Source organism: Nannobrachium achirus (genome assembly GCF_963921795.1).
Source record: "Nannobrachium achirus genome assembly, chromosome: 14".
NCBI classification, from domain to species: Eukaryota; Metazoa; Chordata; class Actinopteri; order Myctophiformes; family Myctophidae; genus Nannobrachium; species Nannobrachium achirus.
In genome coordinates this window covers 52509053-52519506 of record NC_137821.1, presented here as the reverse complement: position 1 = coordinate 52519506, position 10454 = coordinate 52509053, and positions in this window count along the sequence as shown.

Genomic DNA, 10454 nt, shown 5'->3' with positions numbered 1-10454 from the left:
CTCAGCTGGTCCTGTACAGGTGACGGCACTCAAGGCAATCAGCCCAGCAAGGGAAGGGAGGGGCAGATGAGCAGGCACACTCAAGGAATATCTACCAGGAACAGACAACACCACACCATGGGACGCCGGGTGGCCACTTTTGGGTGGCGGAAGTGACGAAGTGCTCATAGACGCTAATGTTAATTTTGGGTGGCCAAAGTGTCATGGCGGCGTCCCATGGAGCCTGAAATGACGAAAATGACGTTGTTGACTGTTCCTGGTAGATATTCCTTGGGCACACTGAGGAAAAAAGGGACAGGCACACTGAGGAAAAGAGGGACCGACAGACCGACCGACAGACCGACCGACAAAGCCTTATGTAGGCCGACCCCCTGGGTCTGGCAAATAGCAGATATACAAGCTCACAGTGCGGCAGGCTCTGAGTGCCGCGCTGCGAGCTTGTAGGTCTACTATTTCTGAAAAGTCGTGAAAATGCATGCAAATCTTTGAATATATGTATTTTTTAAGCGAACATTTGTAACTCAAATTTTGCTTCTGGGGGGTCCCTGGAACTAAATATTTTGAGATGGCGGTCCGTGGCCAAATACATGTCATTTTGGGGTTGCTTCATGAAAAGGTTTGAGAACCACTGACATAGAAACATAGGTTTTTCAAAGACCATTTCATGATTTTTCAAAAATAACAGATCTAATAATGCGTAATAATGAGTTCCCAGTCTAAATGGGTTAAACCCCCTCCCCCTATGAAGAACATTCATGGGGGGCCCGCAGTGAATCCTTGTACCCAGGGCCCAGAATTTGGTGTGACACCCCTGGGCCCAGCATGGCAGATTCGTCGCACTGAGAGGCAAACTGCAGCCAGGAGCTGGATGGAATGCATTGCAGACAATCAGAGCCAGATGGACCAGCTTATGAATTACCACTTTTTCTAAACGATTGACTTACTTACTTACTTACTTACTTACTGACTTACTTACTTTGTAAAATATTCAGTCCGGGGAAAATAAAACAAGACATATCACACGTTGTTTTCTGCTGTGTTGCTTTTTGTTGTGTACACTGTACAATTTTATAGAGTTATCTAAAGAGCACAAAGTGTGTTTATGAACGTGCCAAAGTATTGCGAGACTGTCCACCATTGTTCAGATTTGATTTATTTTGTTAATAAGCGGTGCCCACACCCTCTCATTCACTGCCATGTATTTAATTGAGTGTGCCCCATACTTGTTATGTAAGTTCCTGACTGTAGTTGCAAATAATTACACAGCATACCCAAAGTAAATTGATTGTTGTTTTTAAACCATTTAGAGTAATGCATCATGTGCATGGTCTCATTTTGAAGGAAACATTTTTAAGTTTTCCCCAGAAATAAACAATAACTCTGTGTGCAACTGACATTGAGTCTGGAATAGCAGGTTTTTAATCCTCGCCTAAATATTCTCAATAAATAGATGCCTGCATGACACTGTTATTATCATATAGGAGCTGAAAAACAGAACGTGGCCACATTTTGAAGCCTTACCTAGCCCAATTTCAAAGGACATGATAAAACTACAGCATATGAATATTTTACGCATGTTTTGCTAAGTGTATGTCTAGGTGTTTTCATTTGGAGACATTTGGATATAAAAAGGTCTAACGTGATTGTTTGTCAAAATACGGGGACCACACCTGTTACAACAATGGCAAAAAAGGGTGTATTTAAACTGAATTTGAGTGTGGTGTATTCCACACTGCATGTTTGGTGAAATATTATCGTATAGCAGCTAAACTATATCCATTAGATCATTTCATTAGTACTAAAAGAACATGCAATCACAAGCATCCAGCATAAATGATGTCCATGCAGCAGGCAAGCTGTATACACTTATTAGCATTCAATAGTGAACAAGCTTATGTAACCCTCACCTGGAGCCCTGTGTTCATGACCTCCCTTGTTTGTTATACAAGCAGCTGTTCTATTAGGTTTATGTAGATGGCAACACACTGTCATATCGTTTTGTTTTGTTTGTTGGTCCCCTAGCAACAATTACCACTAGAATATAAGCTTTGAAAACCATCATAACCTTTCAAGGACGGACCCATGTTTAAAATGATATACTGTATGTGTGTATGACTTATAGTAAATAAACTAGAAGGGTGCAATTCTGGGAAATTGCAAGTGTGGACCAGGCACGTGCACACATAAATATCAAAGGTGGCTCGAGCCCCTGCCCTTTTATCCATCTGTAGAAAAGTGCCCTCTCCAGACCACAAATGCAGTTTTTACTATGGTGAAAGAAATGCAAATGTCCTTCTTTCCATGCCATACCTGAAGGCAGCATTCAAGATAATTGCCTTGTCCAAACTCTCCTGAACTTGAATGCAGCATCTTAGGTTGAAATCAAGATGTGTAGAGAGCTTGGAGGTCGGCTATTTTCATGTTTTCACCAAAAGGCCCTTTTAGAAATGTCAGCCCCTGCCTCTCTAAGATTCTCTGCACGTTCCTGGTATGGACATTGTGATATGTTGTTGAATTATTTACCATGTTAATACAGAGGTGCAATTTAGGTTTAGGAGCATACTGTCCCTATCAAAGTATTGACCCAGTGTCCATCAAAATCGCTTATGTGGATGCCACTCTCAACTGTACATAGCCCACTTACCGAATAATTATAGACCCATAGATGTGCTGCATCAATGCATTGTACAAATCAAGTGTCAGAAATTTGAATAGCTATATCAAGTCAATAATGGCAGCCTAATGTCATCTTAAAAAATATAGCAAGGATTAAAGGATTGGACTGTAATAACGTATCAATGGGTTTGGTTAGACTACTGTACTAATACTTCTCTCATATTCAGAATGCAACTGCTAGAGTTCTATCTAGAACCAAGAACCAATTCTCAGATCTCTGGACTGGCTTCCAGTGTATCACGTAAATGTTTTTAAGAGACTGCCTTTCAATTAATCTTTATATCAGACTTTAATAGGTCCATATAAAAGACAATACAGGGGACAGCACAAAGATTAAAACACCAACGACAAAAAAAGTATAAAAAGGAATAGGTGCATAAACCATATACAGACACCGTCTCCAATATCTCCAAGAGTACATGCCGCCTAATGCTGCTCTTCTTAGGCATGGTTAAAGCCATTATAATGTTTTTAAGTCCTTCAACCTCATCATAAAACTGTACATCAGATTCCTGAGAACAGCATGAGTGGGAACACCACTGTTTACAAACACTTGGCTGCACTTGTCCACCTCGGGACCCTCAGCAGGATTCTGAGAGCATCATTATATGCCACCCGCAACTTATTATATTTGCCTTTACTGTAGCTGCACCACAAGTGGGCAGTATACAGTGGTGTACTGTAAGCTTTAAAGGGTGAGCTTGACATAATCATGTACACGTGTTCATGATATTTTGTCAACTAAAACTAGACTAACAGTTACCAAAAGATTTCAGAAGACTAAAATTAAACTAAAACGAAATGGGATTTTATTCAAAAGACTATGGCTAAAACGAAATAAAACATTTCTGTCAAAATCAACACTGCCTGTCTAACACCGTTTGTCACTTGGAAGGGCTCCAAAGTAGTATCACCCCATCTACAGTAACTATACGTATGTAAAACACCTATTAAGTAGGAAGGAGCCCCTCGCTCTCGTAGTTTAGCAAATGGTTTATAGTTACTGTAGTGCGTTCTAGAAGGATCCAGGAATCCACATGGTGGAATTATGTGTACTACTGACAGCCTCTTTTAGAGTATAGACCAGTGTTAATTTTGACAGCATTTTGACTGATTTAGTCTTAGTCATGGTCTTTTGAATAGCACACATTTAGTTTTAGTCTTAGTCTTAGGACTGGACTGTATAGCTGGCAGGTCCTCCAATGATCCGTGGGTCAGCGGTTGGAATCCCAACTTGGGCAAGACACTGAACCCCACATTGCCTCCAATGAGTCGGTCAGTGTCAGGTTGCCTTCATTGGTGTGTGAATGTGGGAAGTGAGGACGCTGGCGTCGACTGTTCGCCGCTTCACCTCCCAATGTATGAATGAAAGAACCATTGTAGTGTGTTTTGAGCACTTGGAAAAGCGCTATAAAAATGCAATTCATTATTACTATTAAATATAAACTATAACACTGGCACACATGCATGTCAGTGCCATGTTTACTTTTGAATCCAAATCTGCTCATCAGTGGTGACCGGGGACCAGGGGTGTCGCACCAGATATACAAGCTCACAGCGCGGCACCGAGTGCTGCGCTGCGAGCTTGTAGATCTGCTTTTTTTTTTTTTTATCTTGAACATTTGAGTCTGAATATTTAAAATCCTTCTAAGGTTTTTTGAAAAACCTACATTTCTATGTGAGTGGTGCTCAAATATTTTCATGTGAAGGACCCCCAAAATTATATGTATTTGGCCACGGACCCCCATCTCAAAATATTTAGTTCCAGGGACCCCCCAGAAGCAAGATTTGAGTTACAAATGTTTGCATAAAAAATACATATATTCAAAGATTTGTACACATTTTCACGACTTTTCAAAAATAGCAGATATACAACGCAGCACTATTTTTCAATAGCTAAAGACAGGCCCCTCCACCTTGGGCCCTATAGTAACTCAGTCCCACTTTCCCTCCCCCCCCCCCCCCCCCCCGCCAGGGACATGCTGGGCCCCTGATTCAGCCCGGGAAAAAGAGTTGGAGAGGCCCTCATTGCGTGCTATAGAGAGATCTCTCTCTGTAGCGCTGCTGCTACTCAAAGATTTGCCATTTCAGATCATGACAAGTGACAAGCCAGTGGGCCAATTACATGAGTTATATTTCGTCGTTGTCGGGTGGAAACCTTGTATGTCCAAAACCGTTTGTTTTGTAATTATCATTTTAAAAATGATTTAAACTAGTGAAAACAGCCGATCTACAAGCACACAACGCCTCGCACCGTGAGGCGTTGTGTGCTTTTAGATCTGCTGTTTTCACTACTTGTGTGCGATGGCCTTGAATGATGAAGCAGGGCTTTGCTTTGCGAAAAAAATGTACAAAATGGAACGAAGGCCGACATTTTATTTTTTATTTTTTTCCTAATGGGAATGAGCCGGCCGTTCGGGAGTTGTCCCGCTTTTCCCAATGGCCAGACACGTCCCTCCCCCCCTGCCTTATGACGCCCCTGCCGGGGACTATTCTTTGCAGCCTTTCAAGACCTGTATTCTCTGGGAGGAGAGACACGGGGGGAGGGGAGAGGGAGCCGCGTGGAACAGGTAGGAGGCGGAGGAGGAGCCGCGAGAACAGACGGTGGCGCGGTTCTGGTGATGTGATTAAACGTCTGCTCTAACAGAGGGGTTCCCTGGAATACAGGCAGGCAGAGAGAGAGAGAGAGAGAGAGAGAGAGAGAGAGAGAGAGAGAAGGGGGATGGAGAGGGAGGGAGAGGAAAAGAGAGAAAGGGGAGAGGGGGTGCACACAGTGGTGTAAAGTAACTAAGTGCTTTTACTTAAGTATTAATGTACTTAAAGCTATACTGTGTAAGTTGCTCAACTAGTGGTCAGTAGCGGTATTGCTTTTTTCGGACGTTTTTCGGCCGGAGTCGTCGCGGACCACCGCCGCGGACCACCGGAGCGGCGCCAGCAAACCACCGCGACCGATAGTAATCCGTGGAGGGGTAGAACGCATGGTAGAACGTAATTTTCTGGCCAGGATTTGTGGATTAAGAGGTTAAAATCCTTCACCATGGTAAACACTGTAGCCAAGCGGAGGCGCTTCCTGGAGACCAGAGCAGATAAGCTGTGATTGGCCGGTAGTGTACCATGTGTGCATGATCGGCGATGTGATTGGGCAACGTATAGGCCTACAGATGATGCAGATTACGTCATTTTGGCGCGAAATCCCGCCCCTGTCACTGCTAAGAAGAAAACATATAAAGAGAAGGCTTCAGAAGCTGAAAATAACGGAGTGGGTGTTCTAAAACTTTAGCGATTTAACAGTTAGGACAATTTTAAGATTTGTTTTATAAAAAAAGTTACATGGTACAACTTTAAGTACAATTGTGAGGTATTTGTACTTTACTTGTGTATTTACAATTTCCAATACTTTTAAGCTTCTACTCCACTGTATCTCGGATCAAAAAACTACTTTTTCCTCCTTTTTTTAAAAACTAAGTTTTTTGTAATACTAGTTAGGGAGGGGTCGTTTTTTATTGAGGGGTGTTACTGGAGGAAAATAGGGGAGGGTCATGCTATTTTAATTTCAGTCCTAGGGAGGGTCTGCTGATTTCACTTTGAATTCAAGGGAGGGTCATGCAATTTTTCAAAAGCAAACAATGGCTCCAGAGGTACAGGCACTTATGCAACCATTGTCAACAGCCTTCTGCTTCATTTAATGACAAACCCTGGGTGCCATCCCTGGAAATGCCCCACAGTCACTGCAGTTAGTGTGAATGAACTGAAGTGGCTGTGTTTATACTACAATGTATTTTCCTAAAACAATGGAGAGCTGTGTAAGGCAGAAACAATGGTTGTCAGAACTGTATCCCCCCTCCCTAAAGTAAAAAGTGAAAAGGTGCTAAAAAGAATTAACGACCGCTCGTTGAAAATGCGCATTTGACCCAGATTTGACGACAGGCAATCAACAGCACAAAATGAATGGCAGCAGTTACAACCCTTCTCTGTGTTGTGCATGTGTGTCAACTGTTTAATCTGTAACCTAGATGTCAAATAACCTGTTCTCAACCTGTGAGAACTTCTCACCTTTTATGTGATGTCCACGTTGACTTTTACACTAGCAGCACTATAGGCTACTCACTGTGTGTTACTTTAGTTTGGAGGGTGTGTTAGTTTATATTTGGAAATGTGTTTTTGGGATGAAGTGCAGCTGGGATCTCAATGCATTATATTAGCCTATTCATTATTGCCGCCCGCACCCGTTTTTAACCATTAAAAAAATCCTAATTATTTACAGTAAAAAAAAAGAAAGAAAGAAAAAAATCTCTGTTCTGTTCTCGCCACTGGTTAGGAATATAATAATATAGGTTTTATAGGCATAATTTTACTGTGGTAAACGCCATGTTGTAGGGTCAATCTTTTTTATTTTAATGCTTGGGGAGGGTCACTGATTTTTTCCCCAATTGAGAGGGAGGGTCATGGCATTTTATAAAAGGGCTTATACATTTTCTCCAGTAACACCCCTCAATAAAAAACGACCCCTCCCTTACCAGATATAAATTATAATATTACAAAACACACATTAAGCACTTTATAGATCTGTTATTTTCAAACATTCTGTAGGCCTACAGTAATTTTACTTTTGGTACTCTAAGCACACTTTGATACCCATACTGTCACGCGTTTACTCAAGTACATTTTGAATTCCAGACTTTTACTTGTAACAGAGTATTTCCTACATTGCGGTATTTGTACTTTTTACTTACTGTAAGCAAGACATTTGAGTACTTTTCCCACCGTTGGGTGTACAGGGCAGGAGGGAGGGAAAGGGAAGGGAGGAAAAGTGAGCGAGGGAGCAGGGACGTGCAGAGAATGTTAGAGAGGCAGGGGCTGACATTTCTAAAAGGGCTCTTTTGGTGAAAATATCGAAAATAGCAGACCTCTAAGCTCACAACGCGTCGCGGCGCGTTGTGAGCTTGGAGGTCGTCTATTTTCGGTGTGTGATATCACACTGAACTAAGGATTATCAAGTCAAGTCAATACGGGAGATGTGGCATACAAACGGCATGCATGGTTTTCTACACAGAGAGGGCAATTATTTCAACATAAGATGTGCATTCAAGTTCAGGAGAGTTAAACAAAGCGATTCTCTTGAATGCTGCCTTCAGGTATGGCATGGAAAGAGGGCATTTGCATTTCTTTCACCATAAGTAAAAACTGCATTCATGGTCTGCAGAGGGCATTTATTACAGACAAAGAAAAGGGCAGGGGCTGAAGCCCCCTTTGATGTCTATGTGTGCACATGCCTGCGAGGGAGTGATGATGGGAGAGGGACAGCAGGAGAGGAGGACAACAAGACAGATAGAGAGAAAAACTGGCACGGGGAGAGAGAGAGAGAGAGAGAGAGAGAGAGAGAGAGAGAGAGAGAGAAAGGAAAGGAGCAATAACGATGAGGCGTTAGCGGAAAGGGAACTTGGATTTTTTGGGATGCGTTTACTATCACCGAGGCCAGCTAAACACTGATGTCAGCGAGCTTATATACACACCTACTGTTAGGTAAGATTTATTTCACTTGTCTGTAGCATACTGTATTTCTAGAATATAGTATATTTTGTGTGAAATTAATTTTTTATTGTGTTGCAAGTTTAGTTATATAATTAGACTCCACAATGTGCCATAATGAGGATGTTAATCAACAGTGTAAAGTGCTTTGAAATATTTTGCACCTTTCATTAGTTCCAGAGTGTCTTCAGTGCTGTAAAGTGACATATTTGACATAATTGCCAGCTGTGTGTTTTTTCTTTTTTCATCTGAAATCACCTAGAAACTTTTGTATGTTAAAATGTGACCATTGTTGAATGAAGATCCACCCCTTTATAATGAGAGAGAGAGAGAGAGTTGGTTTATTGATTGATTGATTGAGTGATTAATTGATTGACTGACTGACTGACTGACTGACTGACTGACTGACTGATTTAAGATTTTATTGATAGAAAAAGCATATACATGACCATATATTCTACATACAGTATCTCGCAAAAAAGATAAAACACAAAAAAATGCTTATGGAGCTTATTGTCTCCACCAGCCGAAGGCTGAGGGGAGAGTATGTTTTCCCCTCCGTCCGTGTGTCCGTGCGTCCGTCCGTCCGTCCGTGCGTCCGTCCGTGCGTCCTCGCAGTTTGTGAGCGCCTAATCTCAGTCGCCGTTGGCCCGGATGCTGCCAAAGTGAGCACACACACTCCCTGGATGCCAATCTAGAACCTCTGCCCTAAATTTTTCAAATGGGCCTTTTCTAGCGCCACCTAGTGGCCGATGTTTCGCGTTCGTGCGTCCTTGCAGTTTGTGAGCAGCTAATCTCAGTCGCCGTTGGCCCGGTCGCTGCCAAAGTGAGCACACACATTCCCTGGATGCCAATCTAGAACCTCTGCCCTAAATTTTTCAAATGAGCCTTTTCTAGCGCCACCTAGTGGCCGATGTTTGCAAAACACATTTCTGTGCCCTATTCTTACAGATTTTGTCCAAAAATCCTACAAATCGGTAGGCAGTATCTCGACAGTCATGTAATCGACACGGATCTGTCCGATTTTGCATATTCCATCCTGATTGGCTAAGATTGGCTTCCAAAGTTTGTAGGATTGCGTGCGTCCTCGCAGTTTGTGAGCAGCTAATCTCAGTCGCCGTTGGCCCGGTCGCTGCCAAAGTGAGCACACACATTCCCTGGATGCCAATCTAGAACCTCTGCCCTAAATTTTTCAAATGGGCCTTTTCTAGCGCCACCTAGTGGCCGATGTTTGCAAAACACATTTCTGTGCACTATTCTTACAGATTTTGTCCAAAAATCCTACAAATCGGTAGGCAGTATCTCGACAGTCATGTGATCGACACGGATCTGTCCGATTTGGCATATTCCATCCTGATTGGCTAAGATTGGCTTCCAAAGTTTGTAGGATTGAGCCGTTTTGAACAAAATGCCTCAAATCACAAACGCAAAGTGCAATTATCATGAAATCGCGCACACACGTTCCCACTAGGCCGAGGAAGAAATGCCACGTATTTTTTTTTTAAATCAGCCTCATGGTGGCGCTATAACAGGCTGATTTGTGGTTTTACCTATAACTCCACCGATCAGTTCACCAGGACGCACGGTCTGGTGGAGACCTGTGCTCGGAAGAGCACTGCTTCTAGTTTCCATTGTGGTCCTTTGAGAGAGAGAGAGAGAGAGAGAGAGAGAGAGAGAGAGCATTCAAATGTTTGTAATCCATGTGAATGTCTGCTTTTGCATGCATGCATCAAATCGTGCAAAATGTGAAGGCATGTAAAATCAGGCAGTCACCTTCATGCGCATGGCAATACTGTGTGCGTGCATGTGTGTGTGTGTGTGTGTGTGTGCGTGCGTGCGTGCGTGCGTGTGTGCGTGCGTGCCTGCGTGCGTGTGTGTGTGTGTGTGCGTGTGAAGGAATGCTAGCCTAGCAGGGACTCAGGTATAAGCCTGGAAAGGAGAGGAGGGGGAGGGTGGGGGAGTGTTGGGAGAGTGTTTACCCACAGATGGTGTCTCAGTGGTGGGACCGCCACAGTCCTCTGTCCCCCTCCTGAGTCCAGCTGGCAGCCTCTTCCTGGCCAAGGCATTAGCTCACACCGTTCCTTCATCGCCATCATCATCATCATCTTCATCTTCTACTTCTTTGTCTTTGAACTCGTAACCAGCGGCGTCAGTTGAGCAAAAGATAAGGTATGGCAACATGACTGGTGTCTTGCGCGCGCGCCTTCGCGCGCGTGCAAGACACCAGTCATGTTGCCATACCTTAGCAA